General features: G+C 45.1%; 1 pseudogene; it reads right to left on the bottom strand.

Annotated features, from left to right (window-relative positions):
* Positions 1 to 8,147: 8,147 nt before the first annotated feature.
* Positions 8,148 to 11,749, bottom strand: LOC123094098 (disease resistance RPP13-like protein 4; annotated as a pseudogene).
* Positions 11,750 to 24,455: the final 12,706 nt, after the last annotated feature.

The following is a 24,455-nucleotide window of genomic DNA, read 5'->3' as shown; positions in this document are numbered from 1 at the left end:
GCAGTTGGACAAGTTCAGCTGGGTTGGACTGGATAGTCTGATGGGATCGGCGCAAGTCGGTTGGTACAGAAGACGGTGGTGGAATCAGCGAAGACGACATAGGAGCGTGGTGCTGATGGTGACCGACTTCTGGGCGTGGAAACACGTGGCGCAGGCATCGAGGGCTTGTGTGACTTCGACAAGACTATGGCGTGGGGTTGATTCAAGATGGCGTATGCATGTGTGCTTGAAGTCGACGGGACGCAGGGGTGGACTGATCATCTATCATGGAGTCATATTGAAGGTGGAGCTGGATTGAGGGGCTACGGCGTAAGTTGACGGGGTCGAAGCCTATTCAGCAAACGGGAAAAAACGAGTGACACGTAGTTCAGACTGGAGCCCAGTGGTCTGATGGAAGCGTGAAACTCGTCATCGGTCGGTGATAATCGGTGGTACTCTGCAGTGGGGGTTGAGTGGTGTGGGTTCGCGACCCTTGAGACTCGACCGGGACAGCGGAGGCTCGACGCGGTAATAGCGGCGAGGCGTGCGGTACGCACGGGACATGGAGACGGGCCAGGGCTCTGGTGGTCATACATGTGGTGAGACAACTGCGAATTTGACTCGGGATAACTAAAAGCAATGGTGAAATTCCTTCAAGTTTCAGACAGGCGGTCAAGAAAGGAGCGGTGATGTTGAGTTCACGTAACTCTTATGTGTGACACTCAATATGTGAGTTGTTCACTTTCACGCAGGTCAGTGATCGGTGTGTGATGGCGTTGGACTGATACTCTGGAAGTTGGGAGCACAAACTAGAGTAACAAGGAACTTAATTTTGCTCGAGTGTTGACCGTGGTCAAGAAAAGAAGGGACTACAAGTTGCAGGTGGAGTCACATGGAGTCTTTGGAGTAGCAGCGGTACTCATGGGATGAGCTCAAGTCCAATGTACATGGAAGTTTGACACATTGACGAATTCAAGGTGGTGGAGAATATTCGCCAAGGTGGAGTTTGTTAGAGTTGTGTCGAATATTGTGTACAAGGTAGGTTACAGTTGACTTGTAGTAGTATTGTGTTTAGATAAGATATGGAGTTGTGTCCTAGTAGGACACTTGTATCCTAGGCCTCTCTTATATAGCGAGGGTAGACACATGATGTAACCTATGCCAACATAATAGCACCGGAACGCAGGGGAAGCCGGCGACATGTGCCGGTGTCCAGGGCGACCGGGTGCTGTATTGTGACGGTGTCATGGGGAGGAGCGCCCATAGTCAGGCCCCGGGGATGTAGCCATATCGGTGAACCTCGTTAACAAATCTCGGTGTCGTGACTCGTGTGATTGCTTGGTCCTCGGATGATCAACGGTATGCCTCGGATTTATTCTAACATCCATTACGACACGGCCTGGTCGCCGGTCACCACACTGATTACATCATCAGGATAGCTAGTGAACCACTCTCTGTGTTCACGATCAGCTAGTCCCGCACCCTTACTAGCCAGCACATGCGCCGGCCTATTACAGGTTCTGGCCACATACGCCACATGAGCCTCTATGAAAAGAGTTTGGAGTTTGAACCTAATGTCGCTAAACATGATACCCAGCGGTGCAAGATCATAGGCATTAGATGTAGTAGCTTGCTTGAGCACCAGACAGTCAGTTTCAAAAATTGCCCGACCCACACCAAGGCGGTCCGCCATTGCTACAGCCTGAACGAGGGCAAAAGTTTCAGCATGCAAGGCATCAGCAAAATCATGTTTACCCCCAGCGGCTGCAAACTGAATATCCTGCTCATCATCTCTGCAAATAAGGCCCCATCCCCCAGCTCCAGACCGCTCAGAAAACGTAGCGTCGGTGTTGATCTTAACCATATGACTTGGAGGCTTCGTCCATGTTTGCCGTTGAACTACTGTGCTCTTTGGCTTGGGCACCAGGAATTCTTTCCATTCGTTTGCATGGTGCTGCACTGTGTAACGAAAGGCATCAACCTCCATTCTTTGTTCACCATGGTTGCCTTTGTTGCGTTCTGTCCACCAGCACCAGAGAAGAGCTACTGACAGCAACAAACGCTCTTGTGGCAGACTGAATATGAATGCTAGACATTCCTTGGCCGAGTTGCATTCGACAAGTCGAAGTCTGACATCCTCAAGTAACAAGGCACGCCATCTCTGCTTAACCATTTTGCACTTGACGAATAGATGCCCTCCATCGTCTAAATCTACACCCCGTCTGTTAATGTTCACATATATAGGATGGCTGTTGTGAGAAAACCTCCAGAGGAAATGATGTACACGTGGCGGGCAATGAATTTTCCACAGTGCTCTGAACAACTCAGCATTTTGATTAGCAACCACAGAACTATGGCCCTGTTGCCTTATGGCCTCATTTTTTTTTGCATCTGTACATGGATTTTGTATGCCGACTTGACTGAAAAAACTCCTTTACTGTCGAAATGCCAGGCTATAAAGTCTTCCGCTTGGTCACAGATAGGGATGCGGAGGATATGCTGAACATCATCATGGTGGAAGCAGTTCGTAACCAAGTTTGTGTCCCAACTGCCTGTGATCGGATCAAGCAATTCAGAAACTTTGGAGAACAAATGTGAGCCCCGATACGAGGCCGGTCTGCGAGTAGTCCCTCTTGGGATCCACGGGTCTTCCCAGATCCTCACCTTAGACCCATCTCCGACTCGCCAAATGATCCCTTCTTTAATTACTTCCAGACCTTTGAGAACACTCCGCCACACATAACTCATTCCCGTCACTGGTTCAGCATCTAGCAAAATCCCACTTGGGTAGTACTTGGCTCGCAGCACTCGCGCACAAAGTGAGTCTGGTGCCTGGAGTAATCGCCATCCTTGCCGAGCCAACATGGCCATGTTAAAGGAATGCAGGTCCCGAAATCCTAGCCCACCTTCCTCCTTTGACAACTTCATTTTTCCCATCCTACCCAATGCATTTTCCTCTCCTCTGCCTGTTGGTTCCACCAGTATCGGCATATGAATTGGCTTATCTCATCACACAGGGATCTAGTGAGATCGAAACAGCCCATAGCATACGTCGGTATAGCCTGTGCGACTGCTTTGACATACACCTCCTTCCCTGCCATGGACAAGCATCTCTCCATCCCTCCGTGAAGTCTGCTCATTATACCGTCCTTTATGTATGCAAAGCATCTCTTGACCGACTTCCCAATGTATGTTGGCAGCCCCAAATATTTTCCTCTCATTGATTCAGCACCAAGTTGCAATTCCTGTAATAACAGGTTTTTGGCGCTTTGCTTTGCATTGCTACTGAACATCACAGAGGACTTTTCTCTATTGATGACCTGACCCGAGCTTTCCTCATAGACTTGTAAAATTTCACTGATGGCCTGTACACTTTGCAGTGTGGCTTCCATGACCAGTAACGAGTCATCGGAAAAAAGGAGATGGCTAACCCGAGGCGCTGTTGGAGCAAGCTATATGCCGCGGATGCGTCCTTCCTCCTCTGCATGATTTAGTAATGCTGAAAATCCCTCAGCGCAGATGAGAAAGAGATATGGTGAGATCGGGTCACCCTGTCCCCATTCACTCTGAACCGGTAGGTGACTGTCGTTACGCACTTCATTATAAGCTGCACAAACTCCTCCGCGAAGCCCATCCGTGTCATCATCCCTTCCAGAAATGGCCATTCGACGCGGTCGTAAGCTTTTCTCATGTCTAGCTTGAGAGCCATATAAACATCCTTTCCACTTCTCTTTCTCCGCATGAAATGTGTCATTTCGTAAGCCAATATAGTGTTGTCCGAGATCAAACGCCCTGGGACGAAAGCACTCTGATTAGGCGAAATGAGCTCATCCAAGATCATCTTGAGCCGATTGGCAAGGACTTTGGAGACAAGTTTGTACACCACGTTGCATAGGCTAATAGGGCGAAGATCCTTAATCCGATTTGGGTTCCGAATCTTTGGGATGAGTACAATAGTTTCATTCCATCCCTCCAGTATACTACCGCCCTGCAACACGTGGAGGACTTCTTGCACCACTACCTCCCCCACCATACCCCAAAATCTCTTGTAGAATACTGCAGGCATACCATCAGCCCCTGGGGCCTTCAGGTCACCCATATCATCCAGTGCACTCTTTATCTCCCGGGCTGTGTATTCATTCCGGAGAAAAGTGTTCATTTCGGGTGTGACTCGCAGTTGAACATGTTGAAGAACTTCTTCAATGTTTGTACCTGCCATGGGGGTAAACAAGCCAAAGAAATGATTAGAAATGAGGGCCTTCAAACCCTCCTCCTCTTCTACCTCCACCCCATCATCTCCTCTTAGCTTTGTGATTCGGTTGGCTCTCTTCCGTGTCGAGGCAAAACCATGAAAGTACTCCGTATTTCGATCTCCTTTCGTCAGCCAGCCCACATGAGCCCTCTGTTTCCAAAACACATCAAGTTGTTCCTCAAGACGACCGAGCTTGAAACGCAATACTTGTTCTTTTCTCACTGCCGCTTCTGATAGGTCTCCTGTATGGCTCTCCTCGAGTTCAGCCCTTAGCTTTTTTATCCTCTTCTGCAGGTCACCCAACACTTCCCTGCTCCACTTGTCTAAACTCCTGGACACACACTTAAGTCGTTCCATCACACGGCCATCACCTTTCCTTGCTGCGTCCTCCCACGCCTCCATCACCAGTTGCTCACAATCTTCCTCAAGAAGCCAGCGTGCCTCAAACCTTTTGTTTAAATTGTTCGGCGGTGGTCTCCTTCTTTGGGCCGCACCATGTATGTCGAGAATAACTGGGCGATGGTCAGAGTGTTCAGGGCAACCGTTCCGCACCTTGTAACCTGGAAAACGCATACACCATTGTGGATTTGCAACAGCCCTGTCCAGGCGCTCATGAATATAACCATCCAAACGGAAATTATTATTACGCCAAGTAAATACGTCCCCCTCGAAACCCAGGTCGTTTAGGTTACAAAAGTTTAAAGCATCATGAAAACGATCCATTTGGCTGTGAGCTCTGGGCACCCCTCCTTGCTTCTCAAAGTTGTATAGGATCTCATTGAAATCCCCTATACACACCCAAGGTAGCTTTTCTTGCTGATGTAGAGTGCGTAACAGTCGCCACGTCTCTTCCCTGTGATCGGGTCTGGGCTCGCCATAGATACCTGTGAGTCTCCACTTATATCCGTCAACCTCTTCGATCGTCACATCAATATGCATTCTTCAAAGCCACCTCAAACTCAGGTTCACTTCTCTTTTCCATAGCATAGCCAAGCCTCCACTCTTTGCAGCACAAACCTTGTAGACAAGGTGTGGCATCCCCAAGGTTTGGCGTAACCTTTCCACTTTATATTTATTCATCCTAGTCTCTGAAAGAAAATTTACGTCGGGATCCTCCTTCTGGAGTTCCAGAAGACCACGAACTGCCGGCCTGTTCCCGAGCCCCCGGCAGTTCCACGCCACTATCCTCATTTCTGCTCGCGGGACTGTGCCCGCAGCCCCGCTTTCTCGTTGGTTGGATCAATGGTTTTACCAATCACACTCACCCTGTCCGCACACCCAATCTCTTCTTCAGTCTTTATTTTCTCTTTGATTCGTGCCGAATTCCTTGCAACTATTCCTCTTCCTTTATACTGGCCCGACTCCACATCATCCGTATGCAACAAGATGTTGCATCCTTTATTTATCTGTATGGAGACTGTATCCAAAGCAGCTTGATCACTAATTCTTCCCAGTCCGGTGTCCCGCCGGGCATACTTATATCCTCTCTGATCCTTGAATACACATCTCCATGGACGCAGAGGAATTTCGCCGTCACTGCCGAACACGGCGAGAGGAACCAACCCGTCAAGCACACCGGCCAGCGGCACGGCAGCAGAGCCTTTCGCCACCTCGGACGCCATCATAGAACCTTTGACTTCATCTTTAATTGGGGCTTCTCAATCAGTATAGCTTCTGAATCTCCTCCTTGGACAGCCAAAGAAGAAGGGGGCAAAATCCCCGGCCAAACTTCACAACCACACACCCCTTCTGATGCTTCCGCCGTACCAGCAAACCCCAAGTCGCCGGATTCGAGGAACGATGCTACTTTAGCCCGCAACATCTTCAGGCATCGCTTCTGATCCGGTGAGTTACAGACAATTTGCATCGTCCGCCTTCTCAATCCTTCCAAATCCACCGAATCAAGACCGAGGACTGTCTTTTTTGCTCTGAACAGGAAACTGTAAACCACTTGTTTTTTGACTGTGTGGTTGCAAGAAACATCTGGGATGCAGTCTCCTCATTTCTTTCCATAGAAGTAGGATCTAGTTATTATTCCATAGCCAAATTTTGGCCTGCCAACAAGAAACATAAAGTACTTAATGCCTTTTGTGCTTGTGTCTTGTGGTGCCTGTGGAAAACCAGAAATAAACATGTTTTTGATAATGAAGTCTGGTCTGATATTAAACAGATCTGGTGGCTGGTCTGGAGGACCCTCAAGAGGTGGATGATTCTGTACTCCGAGGACTCGCTCGAGAAAATGCAGGGGATACTACATTGGATATCCTGCATACTCAAAAGCTCACTCCAATTAACTTTGGGGTGAAGAGGAACCTGATGGGCACTGGAGGTGCCGCTCATGACTCTTCTTACCCCAAACTTGGTTCTGGGGCTTGTAAAGGTGGGTTCCAGAGTCCTGACTCTTCAAGGCTAAGTGATCCGTCACCAAAAAAGACTGCTCAGGCGATTTCGAGCCCTGCATCGCCTCTCGATTGGCCTGGCACACCAACCCAACCCCTCAAGAAGATGAAAGGGGGGCTCGTGGAGCACATCAAGGAGGTCCGCGAGATGCTCGCTGCCGAAGACATGAGGATTCGAGCCGGTGCAGGAGGGATGAAGATCGCTTTGCTGTAGTGTTTCATCGATTAAGTTCAGTGTCATGAAAGTCGGATCTTCGATCCTGTAATAGGCTGCAGGCCTTTTTGTTTCCCCGTACTGTTTTAAATTATTTTTTCTGCTCTTTGAGAACATGCGTTTGAGGCATGCTTGGATGTTGGACCGATATGGTTTCATTTATTCATAATGAATGGAACCGGGGGGGGGGGGGGGGGGGGGGGGGGGCTCCAAACTCCCCTGATGATCTAAAAAAAAGGGAACCGAGCGCCATCCGTGGAAGAGCCGCAGAGATCAGGCTAAAGAAGGAAGCAAGCTAGACGGATCGGGAAGGAGCCTTGGGCAAGGAAAAGTCAGGGAAGGAGAAGGCTGGAGAAAAGGTAGGAGAGAGGGCAAAAAACGAGCTAGAGGAGGGCGGAGGCTGGAGCATGTGAGGAAGGAAGGAAGGGATTAATTGGAAGGAGAAGAAGCTGCGGAGAGGAATCTGGCCGGAATCCGGCAGCTTGGAGGAATGGGAAAAGGGGATCGGGAAAGGGCTGGGGCAGCGGAGCAGGAAAGGGAAGGCGAAGAAATCAGGAGAATATGGAGAGAGCAGGGAGATCAGAGGAGGGAGAGGAGAGAAGGATACGGCATCGCGCCAGTCGCCGGAATCCGCCATGGAGGCAAGTCTCTCGAAGTTCCCCTGTGTCGTCCTGAGTTGGAGCGGGCTGGTTCTGTTCGTGGGACAGCAGAGAAGTTGAGTGCGTCCTAGGCTATCTTACAACGACATGGAGTTGAAGCTACTTGCAGTATTGTCTAGGCAAATTGAAACGAACTGAGCTTGCCAGCCTAATTAAGCATCAAAGGAGATATACAATGTATTGTGGGTCACAACTTCAATAACATACATCACACTGTTCCAAGCTTAATAAAGTCATGTTATCATAATACAAATGAATCAATACTTTTTTCCTGACTCACATCTCAGGATTACAAGATATACCATTTTCCTGACTCACATCTCGGAATTACAGCACTACCATTTACCTGGCAGCAAAGCCTTTATGGGTCTCGCTTATATATCAAGTGTGACGGTAGAACCGAGCTCTAGCTTCATATGGAGTTCACTGCAACAGATGGAAAACTATACCATCACAGTAGTCGGGGGAAGGAAGTGGAGGCAGCCTTAATTTACTTGATTCCACCTGCACGGATCTGGTCATGATAGATAACATGAGATTCCAATTGTTTCCACGAAAAAAACCAAGAGTACTCAAAACTAGTAGAAGAAGTTGTAGTAGCAGACATACTTATATCCCATTCATTTCTCTGCTTGAGTTGCGCCCTATTCCTCTTCTTCCACCAATCGACCCTGCCAAGGGAAACGATACAGTGGCACCAACAAATATTAGATTAAGTAAGAATATTATTATTAGCTAGACAGAAAGAGAGAGAGACCAACGTATTACCTCATGAATATTTGTCTGTATCTTGCAGGATTCAGATGTGTAGAACACGTGCCATTTCTTCTCATCTGCTCCATCCTCTGCACAAGCCTCGACTTGCTTGATATGACTGAACTTGTCCCACTCGGAGCTAGATTCACCCTCAGCCATGGAAGTGAGTACTTCAAGGCTGCAGGTCAGCAGCAAATTACTAGGCTTGACAGTCTGCAGGTAGACCGGAAGTTGACTTTCGTAGTAGAAAATTCCCAGATCGAGTCTCCGTGGTGCAGCCATCTCCTGCACTGTCTTGAGCTCTGGGCAGTACTTGATTGTAAGCTTTTGTAATTTTGGAAGATTGGAGATGTTGACCAATTCAGGTATGTCATACAGGTCGAGCTCAATTACAGAAATAAAGTTCTCTAGGGAGTGGAGACATTGGACGTTCCATATTATTAGCTTCTTCAAAGTCATCGCATGAGATATAAGTCCTGGAGGCATACGGCCCAGTTTGCAAGGACTGATGCGAAGTTCCTCCAATAAGGGCATAGCTTTCACTTCTGTCTCCCAAACCCACTCCTCCCATTCCTCCATTCCGTTAAAATCCAGCTGCTGGAGTTTGGGAAACGTAGCAGCCAACTGAGATGAAGGACGGTGCAGCTGATTGTACTGTTGGACGAATTCAGGACCGACACACTTGATTGCTGGAGCCTTGTCCACTTTTATCCACTCCAAATACGGGAACCTGCACAAGCCATCTGGGAGTTGGGTGCAGCAGGGCAGGTGTTCGAGGACAAGAATCTTCAAGCTCTCGAGAGGCACCATAGCTGTGGACGTCATCCATCCTGGGAGCCGGCGGCCAAAATATCTTTTTGTGACGATGTGTTCTATGCAAGGCTGAGGACATAGCACATCAAACACCGCCTCAATTATTTGCTCCTCCTCCTTAGACTCGGACACTCCTCCTTGGACCAATCCATCTCCCACTCTACCACCACATTCTAATGCAAGTATGGTAAGTTTTTTCTTTGCTTTTACCCTTGCCTTTTCAGCCAACAAGGCACTAGATACATTTTCTAGACTCTTTATTGAAAGTCCATTCAGTTGGGAAAGAGACCCCAACTCTTCCAAACTACACCAGTCACCATCAGTATAGGCTGGAAACCCATATAGTGCACTCAAATTTGTAAGAGCTCGGAAACCCCTAGGAATACTACATACATGTGTGTCATCAATATCAAGATATCTCAACCCTTGCAGCTTGATAATGCTATCAGGAAGTTTCATAAAACTTTCACAACCTTCAAGGTTAATATGTTGTAGGAATTTCATCTCATGGATGTTCTCTGGTAGTCTACAAATATCAGTCCTCTTTAATGCCAAATATCTCAAATGCTTGAGTTGGTACATAGATTCAACTAGTGCAGCAATATTTGCAGAATCTATATGCAAAAGACGTAGACTTGGGAAGATAGTCAACGAATCCCCAGGCTGGCTTTTGAGGTTTCCAGTTAATATTAGTGACCTAAGCAATTTTTGCTCTCTTAAATATCTCCACTCAAATTCATTGGATCCCACTCCTTTCGTTTCTATGGATAATCTAATATAATTCGGTGATCTAAGATTTGTTTTGATAGTATCTCCATTGTGACCTACTAGTGTTTCATCCCTAGCCAGAAATTGAGCAAATGAGCGAGTAACATCATGCATGTTGCATATAAGTTGACTAGGGTAATCTGTATCTACCTCTATAAGGTTCCTTACTATTAGATCCTTATAGTACTTTTTCCCTTCTTCCAAACTACGACTATATGTGTCTCCTTCAACCAATCCTTCACCAACCCACATGGACACAATTTCAGAATCATTTATCACTGTCTTTTTTGGTTTAAGGGAGAAGTGCAAGAAGCACTGTTTTATGTACGGGGATAAGTCCTGATAGCTGAGATATATGGCATAATTTAGTTCCTTTGACATTTGAGATACTGACCAGCTGATATCATCGTTCAGGACATCTTGCCAATCACGTCGTGTTTTCTCCTTCTTGCATAAGAGTCCACCCATAACTTTTATAGCAAGCAGTAAACCATCGCATTTTGCTAGAATCTGAAACCCAATATCTTCTAGCATATCTACTTCTGGTTCATTTTCCTCTGATGTGAGTACCTGCAAATAGAAACTAATTGATAAGCTGCATGCAATCAATAATAATTGCCAAACATAAACCGGAATAATCCATTAGTTACTTTTGTAAGCTGTACGTCATGCATAGAAATGAAAATATTGTTTAATATCTTCCTAGTTTGATATACCAACTTGATGAACTCATGTTATAGTGAAATTTAAGGCAAGGAAGCATTAGAAATAGATAAAGTTCAGATTGGTAGACCTATGCAAGTGTAGATCAAATTAACTTAACAGTGTGGTCCCAAACGACGTGTATTATATTGAGTTTTGGGAAGTACCGACCTGCTTCTTGAGCAATGACCGAGCATCTTGTGGAGCTAATTTGTCAACATGATGGTACGGATGAAAGGCTTTCATGCTTCGGGCCACAGTGTCATGTCTGGTGGTGATGAGGACTCTACTACCGGGGCCACCATAGCTAAAGGGAGTCATTAGATGTTTGTTCCATGCATCGACATCCCACATGTCATCTAGTACAAGAAAGAACTTCTTGTCCTTGATGGCGTTCTTTAGAGCATCGACGAGTAGGGCCTTGTCTTGAGCCCCACCCCCTCTAGGCAGATCTGCCCCAATGGCAGTGATGGTCATACTTAACAACTCAACATCGGTGAAATCTTGTGTGATGCTAAGCCATATCTTCTTAGTAAACTTTCCTTCGATGGCCTCATCATTGAAGACCTTCTTGTCGAGGGTAGTCTTACCAATCCCTCCGATACCAACAATGGCGACCACGATGAGGTGACCACTCTTGTCACCTACCACCTCCCTTGTAAGCACCTCCACAAGTGCCCTCGTGTCCTCCTTGATCTTCTCTCCAACCACACCGGACCGCTCTATCAGTGAATCTGTTTTGCGGTCAATGGCGGGAGACCGAGTGGTCTTTTGGTCTTGGTAGGCTTCTAGCTTGATGAAATTGAAACTGCTGCCCCTCTTGCAAATATCATCCAAATTTTGGTTGAGCAGCTTGATGTGGGTGCCTATGTCGTGGGCGTGGAGGGGATTCCGCATGCAAAAAAGGAGAGGGTTAAGGCACCCCTGTCCTTTGTTGACCTTGGTCCATGGCCTTGAGCTGACATAGGTCGAAGATGTCGGTGGCTAGGTACATGGCACGCTTCAGTTCGCCCACCCACCCCCGCACACTCTCATCGGTGATGTTCCTCCTATCAGCATCAGCAAGGAAATTCTTGAGGTCCCCAAGCTTGATGCTCAGGTCTTTGATCCCGTCGGATACGCCGATTAGCATGGCCACCTCCTCTTTGGCCATCTTGGTGAGCATGTTGGCCACGTAGGATGCCAGAGCATCCAGAACCCCCGCCATTGATTGCAGGGTTTGCTCACACTTGAGCTGGTACTGAAGCAAGCATGCAAATAAAAATTAGTCGTCTGCATTACTACTTCGCTTTTTCACATCAACAATCCCCATGCTAACAGGAACGATAATCAGATTCAGACACTAGAGACTAGTAACAAATCCCAAGAAAATGTGGCTTGCAAAGTAGAAACAGTGCACACAAATTTGGATTGAAATAAAACTAATGTAGTATGTACTTTGAACACAAACACCAACAATTCAAACGGAAATGCACAAGATCAACAGTTTCAGAGAGAGAGAAACATAGCTAGAAAGTGTGGTGTAGCAGGAATCAGCTAAATACCTTGAATCGACTGGAGAGATCAGAGACAGATCTTTGGTTCACCCTTAGTCCAATGAAAAAACTAGATAGATCTCCGTTGCTCTCTGGGAAGTAGTTGTAGGTTCCAGAGACCAAAGCCTTCATGGAACCATACTAAGTTCATGAATGAACTATATGATTCAACATCTTTCTCTTTGTCGCTTCTAAAGCGGCAACATACTTCGCCTTTGTTATAGAATTCGCCACAGTAACTCGTTTGGAACAATTTCCAACTAACTGTGCCACCATAGTGTTTGTTACACAAAACCCTAAATTTAAATCAAAAATCGCATGGAGAAAATATGAAGACTTTATCGACGTAACCTTTTACAGCGAACTCTTCATGATCTCCACTTGCGAGGAAACATGTCATAAGTGCTACTTTAGTACTTAATGACCCTTTTTCACTATTGTCCCATGATCAGTACTTTTGATCACTTTGGTATCTATACACGCAACAGCTTGGGAGTATTGGACATATCTGGTTGTTTTACATACCATGGAATACATGATTAATCCAAACACATGAGTGTGTGGAATCTCCATCAAGTATTTTGCTCATCAGTGTTTTGGGACACTGATTCTTGCAAAAACTCTTTCCATGTGACTTCGACAAGAATCACTCCTTGTCGTTCTTAGTGCTAAACGGTTTTAGCATCTTGTCAATATGTATTTTTGCTCAGCCCCATTAGGTAAATCTATCTACATAGATCATTATGCCAAATATCAAGGCTATTTAGCCCAAGCGCTTCATCGGAAAACTATTTTCAAATGGAGTCCTAATTCGTGTCAAGAAATCTATTTCGAATTAACAATGTGTCAAGCACACAAGGTTTTCAGAAATATTATTATGATCCTACTTACTTTCTTGAAACCACAAGAATCTTCGTTACTTCTTGATGAAGTCAAACCCCTTTGACCATTCCATCAAAAACGAAGTTCCAACTCCATTTTGCTCTCTTCTGTCCATTGCTGGAACTCTGAAGTTTGCATACTTACTAGCATACTCTGGACTGACAAAATACTTTGGATTGTATCACATACAAGTCCTAGGTTGTATTTCCATTTCATGGAAATTCTTTTTTCATCCATGTTGCATATCTCATGTTTCAAATATGTATTAATTGCTAGTTTAACCCGAACCGACTTTAAGCATTGCTACGTTGAGACAATCTCATTGTAGTCAACTCCTTGAACTTGTTATTGCAACAAGTCGAGCTTAATGGATAAAACATTTTAATCCATATCAGTTTATTGTCCCATTACAATCCGTTAGACTCCAAGTATTTCGAAGGGTTTATCAAGATTTAAATCTTGAAACATTAATGGAAACTATCTCGGATTATATTGGCATTCAGCCAATTCCGGAGTTAGGGCCCATCAATGCTTCCTTGTGTATCATAGGTATACTGTTGTCTAACAACAGTATCTCGTTTGCGCACCTGAGAGGTTTGCACGAGCTTTGCCTACGTTGTTCAGCTACAAGTTCGACCGAAGTCCATACATGTAATGTAGAGGCTTCCGTATCAGTCGTAGTAGGAAACTCTGGAATTACTTCCAAGGTTCCTTTCCTTTGACCTGATGACGAAGAGACTTGTTATCTCGCTGAGTTGCACTGTCCTCCCACTTACCCTTTTGCAAGAACTATTCTCTTTGAAAGCATACTGTTTTGTCGCAAAAATCCTTTGCCTCGGTATAGTGGTGGGGGAATACCCAATGACTTGGGATAACTTACAAAGTAGCACTTGTCTGATTTGGAATAGGTTTGTAACCTTTTACACAAGCCCCATATTCCAAATGTTAACAAAGATATAACATGGTTGGGCGTACCATACCATGCCGTCATTTCAACAGACCTGATGGAGCTCTTTTCAGTGTAAAAGCCGCAGTCTCTAAAGCATTACTCCTTAAAAGTGATATTGGCAAATTTATTTATGTCATCTTTGATCTTACCATGTCATAAATGGTTTGATTACATCTTCACAGACATTCCACTCATAGTGGTGTTCCGGGAGTTGTAAGTTATGAAACTCTTTTCAGAACTCATCAGACATTCGCTAAACTTGTAACTCAAATATTCCTTTCTCCAATAAAATTGCAAAAACATAATTTCCTTGTTACAATAACTTCTACTTCCTTTTTGAAAACCTTTTGAATGATTCCAAAAGATCCAGACTTACATCTCATCAAGCAAATATCCATATATCTACTTTAGTCATTTCTTAAGATATATAAATCCACTACTTGCAACAACATTTATTGAACTACACACATCAAAATGTATGATCACCAATAAGTTTGTTGCTCGTTCCTTATGGCTTGTGAACGGTATTTCAGTCACTTCACTTTTCGGAGAAAAGTTGCAAGTGTCAGATGATTCAAAATCAAACAACTTAAAAATCCATTATAATGGAATTTTTTCATGCGGGCTTCTCCAATGTGACCAAATGCAGTGCCACACATGTGTGGTATTCTCATAGTCTTGCGACATTTAGCGTCAGTGTTATGGATGTATCATTTTACCAGCAATATGCATAACATACATCCCATCTTGGATGGAAGCATGGCCCTTCATGTTATTCATAATACTGAACAACAATTGTTCTTTTATGAACAACCCTTTTGCAATAAACATTGTGCAATGGGCTAGAGTGTAAGAAACTCTAAAATGAATTATGAAAGTAAACATAGAGGTAATATATTAATATCATTATTCTTAACATACATCTCATTCATAATTAAAGTATGGCCCTTATGTTTATTCATAATACTGAACATCAAAAGTTCTCTTATGAACAACCTTTTTGCAAGATACCTTATGCAAAGGGCTAGAGTGTGAGAAACTCTAATATGAATTATGAAAGAAAATACATAGGTAATACACCGATGGAAGGTATAGTAACTTTTACTATGTTCCCATCATGTATTAAAACCTCATTCCTGGCTAGTCTTTTTAGGCCATAGTAGCTCTTACATTGATTCGCAACAAAATGCAATCGAGCGGGTATCTTTATGATTAACTCACAATACCCAAGAATTAGTGATTAACATGTTTAACTATAATTCCCAAGAACTATTTCTTTGACCAGCCTTCTATACATCAAAAACTTGTATGATATTCATACATGAGCTGGATATTCCAGTCATCTTTCTTTCTGCCTTTATACTTCTAACAGTTTAACTTTTAGTATTTCTCCTACTCGCAAAAGAAGCACCCAACTTAAGAGTGGCGTTAGCCCCGGACTTCCTAGGTGTGTAAGTCATAATAACACCCTTTGGACATTTCCTTTCTCTTTAAGTTGTTGTTTTATTCACCTTTCATCATATGACAGGCGTTCTTCTAGATCCCTCTCTTATCAGTCTAATGCATAGTAAACACTTTACTAATAATTTGCAAACAAACATTTCTTTGGATATTTCATATCTTTTAGCCTTTGTTTGTATGTGAAAATTAATTTTCAGTTCCATGAATATCACATAACTATCCCAAACTTTCAAAGTTCGAGTTTCATGGAAGAAAACATATTGCACTTGACCGCAACGGAATTCTAGCTTTTGGATCGAAGGACGAGAGTCTCATCATCCATTTCATTTAGTGGGAGTATACGGAAAGCATGCGATAGGAAAAAGTCCTTCTTGGCACTTTTGAGGACAATCCTCACATTACGTTACCAATCGTAAAGTTCTAACCAGATATTTAACAGCTATGCAATTTTAACAGGGAAGGTGGAAACGTGAGCCATTATTCTACAACTATTTTGCCAGAAACACTTAGACAGTGTTCATAATTAATTGCACTGAGAATTAAACATGTTAATTCAACAGTGCGCTCCCACTCAAAATAAGATCTCTCATAATTAATTTTGAGTGATACAAGATCCAGACTTCAATTCATCGCCATAGAATCATCATCTCATAACGGGAATTTCAATCGGTAGGCCAACTTGCCGATCACATCTCTATGTGACTCTTGCTCATCTTTTGATGCGTGTGTTCCGAGCTCAGGACGATCCTGCCATGAACGTCAAGACAACCAAGTGATCTTGCTGCGAGGTCTAACCTCACCCGGCTCACACTTCTCTAATCGTTCGCACCCATACATCCATGGCGCACCCCGAAAAGATAGGTGCCGTGAAGGTGCTACACTTGGGAGAACACCAATTACTTGATATTTTAGTGAGAGATCACCCTAATAAAAAGCGACTAACGCGCAATCAAAAAGGGTGCATCAAAGGGATAAACATATCAGGCAATTCATAATAGCATGATATGGTATAGCCCTTTATGACATAGAAGTCTTTCATCCCTTCGTCTTTGGCATTCGCGTCGGTGTTCACCTTCACGAAGATTGCCACCACCTTGTCGATGCACCAGATAATATTGCCACCACCTTGTCGATGCACCAGATAATATTGCATTACTTAAGGTTGACACACAGGTTATTAAAGTGACAATCATATGGCTCCAGCCATCATGCCGAATCATGACATGCAGGTCATGTTAATCAATTTATATCATATAGTCATCTCATACATAATCAAATTATTATGAGCACTGCTATACCACATCACATGCACATGCAAAACCCTTCTGCAAAACAAAGTTAGACGCCTCTAATCGGTTCATGCAAAGACTTGTTTTTCGTGGCTTCTAAGGTTTCGACTTAAACCGCAACTACCAATGTTTTATCATCAAGTATGATTATTCAAGTTGCTAGATTAACATCTTGGGGTGTATGAAACACGAGATAATTAAATCTCGAGCCCCATACTAAACTTTGTCATACGCATGACCCCCGTGCAGATCATATCTGCAATGCCCTTTCATCTACGAATTTCATCTTTCTTTTGACTACGGCAGAACCTAAAGAACTGATGGCACTTCCATGATCAATCAAGATCACAGATTGCCAGAACTTTGTCAAATTCCACCATGCTGTCTCGAGATTGAGCAAACGCAAATTCTTGGGAAGCAACAAGAACGTCGGGTAACAGATTTCATCTGTCACCCACATAAATAATTTTCAGCAATATATCTCATCTGCTCTAAAATTATATTATGCAATACTCATACATCTCCATGTATTCTAGATCGTAACCTAGATCTACGCATAGCACGGCTCTTGATGCCACTGTTGGGAAATGTAGCAGAAAACAAAAAAAATCCGACTAACGCACCAGCCCAGGACCACTATGGAGACTGCATACAAGGTTTGATCTTTTTTGTTACCGACTCATAGTGCAGCGGAAGTAGAGTCGATGATGAACGGCGGTGCAGATCCCCACAGCTAGGATTTACAACCTCCCAACTGCGAGGATGTATAACCTCATCCGCCCCACGGATAGCCCTCCGGGAGGCGGTCGGACAGTCCCTCGGACTGTGTCGCGGACAGCCCTTCTGGAGGACCCTCAAAACTCGGACGGTCACTCGGATAGCCCTTCAGGAGGACTCACAGAACTCGGACTGTCACTTGGACAGCCCTTCGGGAGGCACTCTCAAAACAGCCCCTCGGGCAAAAGGATCAAAACTACGACCTCTCTACAGGGTTGCTGTGACGCCCCCGATTCAATCGTACACTAATCATGCACGCAAACGTGTACGATCAAGATCAGGGACTCACGGGAAGATATCACAACACAACTCTAAAAACATAAATAAGTCATACAAGCATCATAATGCAAGCCAGGGGCCTCGAGGGCTCGAATACAAGTGCTCGATCATAGACGAGTCAGCAGAAGCAACAATATCTGAGTACAGACATAAGTTAAACAAGTTTGCCTTAAGAAGGCTAGCACAAACTGGGATACAGATTGAAAAGGCGCAGGCCTCCTGCCTGGCATCCTCCTAACTACTCCTGGTCGTCATCCGCGGGCTGCACGTAGTAGTAGGCACCTCCAGTGTAGTAGTCGTCGTCGACGGTGGTGTCTGGCTCCTGGACTCCAGCATCTGGTTGCGACAACCAGAAAGAAAGGAAAGGGGGAAAAATAGGGGAGAAAGCAACCGTGAGTACTCATCCAAAGTACTCGCAAGCAAGGAACTACACTACATATGCATGGGTATATGTGTAAAGGGCCATATCAGTGGACTGAACTGCAGAATGCCAGAATAAGAGGGGGATAGCTAGTCTTATCGAAGACTACGCTTCTGGTCACCTTCGTCTTGCAACAGGCAAAAGAGGGTAGGTTGAAGTCCTCCAAGTAGCATCGCATAGCATATCCTACCCGGCGATCCTCCCCTCGTATCCCTGAGGGAGAGCGACCACCGGTTGTATCTAGCATTTGGAAGGGTGTGTTTTATTAAGTACCTGATTCTAGTTGTCATAAGGTCAAGGTACAACTCCAAGTCATCCTGTTACCGAAGATCACGGCTATTCGAATAGATTAACTTCCCTGCAGGGGTGCACCAACTTACCCAGCACGCTTGATCCCATTTGGCCGAACACACTTTCCTGGGTCATGCCCGGCCGCGGAAGATCAACACGTCGCAGCCCCACCTAGGCACAACAGAGAGGCCAGCACGCCGGTCTAAACCTAAGCGCGCAGGGGTCTGGGCCCATCGCCCTGAGCACACCTGCACATTGCGTGGGCGGCCGAAAGCAGACCTAGCCTAGTGGCGTTCCAGTCCAATTCGGCGCGCGCCGCTCCGTCGCTGACGTCTGAAGTGCTTCGGCTGATACCACGACGTCGGGATACCCATAACTACTCCCGCGTAGATGGTTAGTGCGTATAAGCTCGTAGCCAACTCAGATCAAATACCAAGATCTCGTTAAGCGTGTTAAGTATCCGCGAACACCGAACAGGGCCAGGCCCACCTCTCTCCTAGGTGGTCTCAACCTGCCCTGTCGCTCCGCCACAAAGATCCACACAGAGGGCCGTCAGGACAATGGTCCTTTCAGCCCCCAATCCGTGAATCACTCGCGGGTACTCTTCGAGCTGACCCGACTTTAGTCACCATCTGTATAGTATGTATGGATAGTATATACCCGCGATCACCTCCCAAGTGATCACGGCCCGATAGTATAGCAAGGCAGACTGACAAGAATGTAGGGCCAAAGATGATAAACTAGCATCCTATACTAAGTATTTAGGATTGCAGGTAAGGTATCAACAGATGTAGCAACAATGTCAGGCTATGCATCAGAATAGGATTAACGGAAAGCAGTAACATGCTACACTACTCTAATGCAAGCAGTATAGAGAAGAGTAGGCGATATCTGGTGATCAAGGGGGGGGGGGGCTTGCCTGGTTGCTCTGGAGAGAAGAGGGGGAAGAAACAATGAATACAATGCAAACAAATGCATATCGATGCATGACATGACAAGTAACGATGCTAGGTGTGCCCAATCGCGGTAGTAGGTGATACCGACGAAGGGGGGAAACATCCGGGAAAGTATTCCCGGTGTTTCGCGTTTTCGGACAGATGAACCGGAGGGGGAAAGTTGCGTTTTTGGTATGTTAGAGGTGTGTGGTGGATGAACGGGCTGCGTATCCGGGTTCGTCTCGTCGTTCTGAGCAACTTTCATGTAGAAAGTATTTTCATCCGAGTTACGGTTTATTTTATATTAATTTTTAAAGTTTTTAAATCATTTTCTAATTCGTTAATTATTAATTACATTCAAAAATAGTATTACTGCATCAGCATGACGTCAGCATGACATCATCAGTCAACAGAGGTGTTGATTGGTCAGGCTAACATGTGGGACCCACCTGTCATACTCTGTTTAATTAATTAGGGTTAGGTTAACTAACTACTGCTTAGTTAGACTAACAGGTTAATTACTAATTAAGTAGGATTAATTAGCTTAATTAATTCATTAGATAATTAATTAATTAATAATTAATTTTATTAAATCATTTTTATTTTTATCTATTATTTTTATTTCTAATACTTTTTTTTAAACGTTCTGTGGGGTGGGGCCCCCATGTCAGTGGACCACTGGGGTCTATCGGGTCGGGCGTGCGAGCACGCGGGCACGAGCGCTCGATGGGGCGAGCCTGGGCGCTGGCCTCGGGCGGGTTCAGCAGCGCGGCTGCCGGGGCGCGACGGGGGCCGGTCCGGCCGACGGCAGCGAGGCAGGCTGGACGAGGTTGGGCGCAGCGGTTGTGGACACTGGCGAAACAGGGCGGAGCCCCTGGTTGCGGGTGTAACCCGCCCAGGTGAAGCGGCAGGCGACGGGCGTGCAGCAGATGGTCGGGCGCGCGTGGGCACGCGCCAGATCGATCCCAAGCGACCAGGGGCGACGGGACCGGGCGCATCGAGGCGCGGGTGCGCGCAGCCGGGCGCGGCGACAGGCACGGGGGCGCATCGAGGAGCTCGTCGGGGCGTTCGGGCGCGACGCGGTGACAGGGGAAGGAGAGGAGGGGCGCGTGCGTGCTCACATCGAGAAGTAGGGTCTAGGGCAGCGGGTGTTGAGGAGGAGGGCGGAGACGACGGCGTCGAGGAGGCAGTCCGGCGACGCGGTCCGGGGCGGCGTGGTCTCCAGGCGGCAATAGGCGACGGCGTCGGGGAGGAGGACGGTGGCGCCGGGGACGGCTTCGGGCGACGGGTGGCGGCGCCAGGGGCGTCGGGGACGTGCACCGGGGCGGCGTCGGGCGGCTTTGGGCTTCTCCCGATCTCGATCCAGAACTGGATCGGGGGAGGGGGAGAGAGCGAGTGGGGGGGGGGCGGCTAGGGTTTCGGGATGGGGAAGTGGACATAAGGGAGTGGGGGGGCCGGCCGGGCATGTGGGTGGGCCGAGGCCCAATGTGGGGAGGCCTTTTCTGTTTTTATTTCTTTTGTTCTATTTTGTTTATTATTCTTTTTCTGTTTTCTATTTTATTTTAGCTCCTCATTTATTTTAGCTTTATAAACTATAAAAGTAGTCCCTAATTTAGCGTTAGTAATTAGCTACTGCCACATAAGTTTGGGCAACAAAATAAAATAGTTTAATATTTTATTTATTGTAAAAGGCATTCAACTAATTGTTTTTGCTACTATTTAAAACATTTTAGAGTATTTTACACTTTTATAAAAGTGTGGTTTCTCCACCATACTTACTTATGAATTATTTGGCTCACTCCGAACATTTTAGTTTTAATATTTGAAAACTTTTGTAGTTTGCCTTTAATTAAATTTTGAATTCGAACCGGTTTCGAACTAATGCGAGATTAGCAACAGTAATCGAGGTGACGTGGCATCATTAGCAGAGGTTTACTGTAGGTTAAATAACCGGGCGTCACAATTCTCCTCCACTACAAGAAATCTCGTCCCGAGATTTAGGAGTGGTTACAAGGGGGAAGGGATCTGGTTACAAAATTCTAACAATTCTTCTCGGTCATAGTTGCTCTTCTCGAAGAGGTCGATCCATGACATTGATGTCTTCATTTTGCTGTTTCGGTCATCATGATGAAGTCGGGGTTCCATCGTACTAAAGAAAGAATAAGGGGGTATTCCGGGAGAACGAACCTCTACAAGGTTGACTATCCGTTCGATAACATCGAGGAAGGTGGCAGAAAGTAAGTCTCGAGTTGAAACTTAAGAAAATATCGAGAGCAAAGTAATGAGGTTTCATGGGATGCTTCGAGCGAGCAGGCAACCGTTCGATGCCTGATACGAAGTGTCGAAGGGGTTTAGAGCAATGTGAATAAGCATTGCATCAGATAGCAGAATAGATCACTGGGCAAGTGGCCCATGAATTACTTACAAAGTCAAGCGCGAGGAATAACTGTGACAACAAGGACGTACCAGAGATCAGGTTTCGATCCTGTGAAACTGTGGGTTATGGGCCCACCATGTGGGATAAAAGTAGAAGGAGCGGTGACGTCTTGCACGACCATGTAGGCGTAGTATGTCAGGAGATAGCCTGATAGTTATGTCGGCAACAACATCGGTACCAAGGGCGAGGAACGAAGAGAACCACTTTCCTGCTCGTTGAAACGAGGCGGACCAATAGGCAAGGTTCTCGTCCATCGGTGGTTACCGAAATGTCATCAGCGATAGCAACAGGGTCTTACTGACAAGGTGGTACACCGAGGGGTTTCCGTAAGCAGGAAAATATTACTGCTTAGATCATATAAACCTCAAGAAAGGTTAAACCAAACAATGGAAAGGATAATATGATTATCAAATTAATCAGAACAATGGAAAGGAAAATGTGTTTAAACACATATTTCAGGGGTATATCCTTCCCAAGGACAAGGAGAGCATGATATCCATGACAGATATAATTGTAGAAAACCCTTTAGGAAAGGGGAGAGAAATTTCATGCCATTACCCATACAACGGTGTTTGGATAATTGATAAAGAAAATTTAGCATTGTGCTTCAAATGTTCTTGTTGAAAATCGGAGTACCATAGACATGCTTCGAAATAGCATTGACAAGGTCATCAGGTGAAGATCAGACTTTGGAAACAAGAAGGATCCATCAGGAAAACTTGTAGAGTAAGTCTTACAATTTCCTCATGGAAGAATGGATAACCTTGCTAATAAGGAAACTATAACAACAGGTCATCCGGCCAGATGTGCTGGACATGCCATCACCTTACCGGGTCATAAAAGACCGGTGTTATAACTCTTGGAAAAATGTTCCAACCATCATATCTGACCAAGATTCAGATCTGATTGGTGTTAGGATACCTCGGACTCAGGATGCCTGAGAAGGAAAGGTGCAAAACAATTGACGGGATGACACTGTAGGATTATCGGGAAATGAACTATGAAGTGATTTCCGTTAACAAGAGTTCATCATTAACCCTAGGAGAGGACAAGGATGTGGCTGATGAACTCAACGACAATTCATCGAGATTTCCGAAAGATGGATTTCCACAACTAAGTGAACAAGGAGATAACATTTGTCAGATCAAATGATATAAGGAAGTATGCTCGAGGAAAACATACACAATTAAACATTGTTTGAAAGGTGCACCCGAATATGGGCTGGGTTGCACGACCAATGACGGAATGGTGATTCAATAATCAATAGGCTAAGGATGAACGGTCAACCATTAACTTCAAAGCAAGAGGGTTGCTAGAAGGGCAGAATCCAAAGAACACCGTTCACTTGTGGGTACCCCGGTTGGAATCAACACGAGGACCAAGAAAGAATGGTGAGGGTGTGAAGTTATCACAATACCAAGAACTCTCAAGACGTGGTGAAATTCTCACGACGTTCTTGACATAAAAGATGTTAATGTTCCAAGGTAAGGGAGAACAATTGCTAGATAGCAAGGAACTCAAGGTATAACATCAAACACGAATAATCTTGTGTTGGTGGGAAGGCAATAAAGTGGTCGATGATAACGCAGATCATCGAGGGCAAGGATAGTATTTCTCATCATGAACTCAATTGATATCCTGGAAGAACTCATAAGGTTGATGAGGAATTTGTCGACAGATTTCATGAAGAAGTAATCAGTCAGCGACGACATCAAGTCAAAGGAATGATGAAGCCAAAAGTCATTGGAACCATGGGTACGACACAAACTCGAACTCAAGCTTGTTGTTTAAGGTGAAAGGGTATGACGAGGAAAATCGACGTAAGGTTAGTTCATCGTTGAAAATTGGTGCTCCGAGAATAAGGACCAGGTAGCACCGTTAGAATCTTCACGACAATGATATAGCCAAACAGGCTAGGAATGGCGTGATCGGGTAGAAACTCGTACTTATAGAAGCTTACTGAAGAGTTGTTGAACCGTAGAGCGGACTCGGTTCAGTTATCGGTGTCTTTGAGTGTTCAATAACTCCGAGCCCATGAAAAATTGTAATCGGTGAGTATGTAGTACTTGATGAAGAACTCATAAGAAATTATGCAGTTCCAAGATAATCTCGAGATACCAGGTGGTAATACTTGACGACAGATCAAACTAGAAGTTGAACTGGGGTATTGCTCTATAGAAGACAAGTGCTTAAACTTGCACAGGACATGATATTTAAAGGAGAAGATGGTCAGAACCACGATTGCAAAAAGGCCAGATCTCAGATATAAGATGAACTTATACCAAGGGAATAATTGATTTTAAAAGAAGCTTCGATGAGAAGATGTACATCGTGTCCATGGGCATGAACGCAAAGTTCAAGGTCGACTCCCACTTCTCCAATGCACAACCTTTCATTCACTTCTCGCGCTCAATGAAGTTGTAGTTTTGAAATTTTATCTGGCAAAATACCAGAAGAGTACGACTCGTGAAAACTTTCGAGTTCACACCCATTAAGGAAGGCATAGGTTCAACCCATCGGGGCATCTTAGAATCATATACCAGAATCTTTAGAAGTAATTAACTCAAGCTCGAAGACAGAGCATGGTTAAGAAAGCAGAGGATACAATTTACCAAAGGCATTATGTATCAGAGGAAAGGCTCACAAGGTTATTGCAT

Source organism: Triticum aestivum, chromosome 4B (genome assembly GCF_018294505.1).
Source record: "Triticum aestivum cultivar Chinese Spring chromosome 4B, IWGSC CS RefSeq v2.1, whole genome shotgun sequence".
Lineage (NCBI taxonomy): Eukaryota > Viridiplantae > Streptophyta > Magnoliopsida > Poales > Poaceae > Triticum > Triticum aestivum.
The sequence above is the reverse complement of the archived record's forward strand: the minus strand, read 5'-3'. Positions and strand labels throughout refer to the sequence as shown.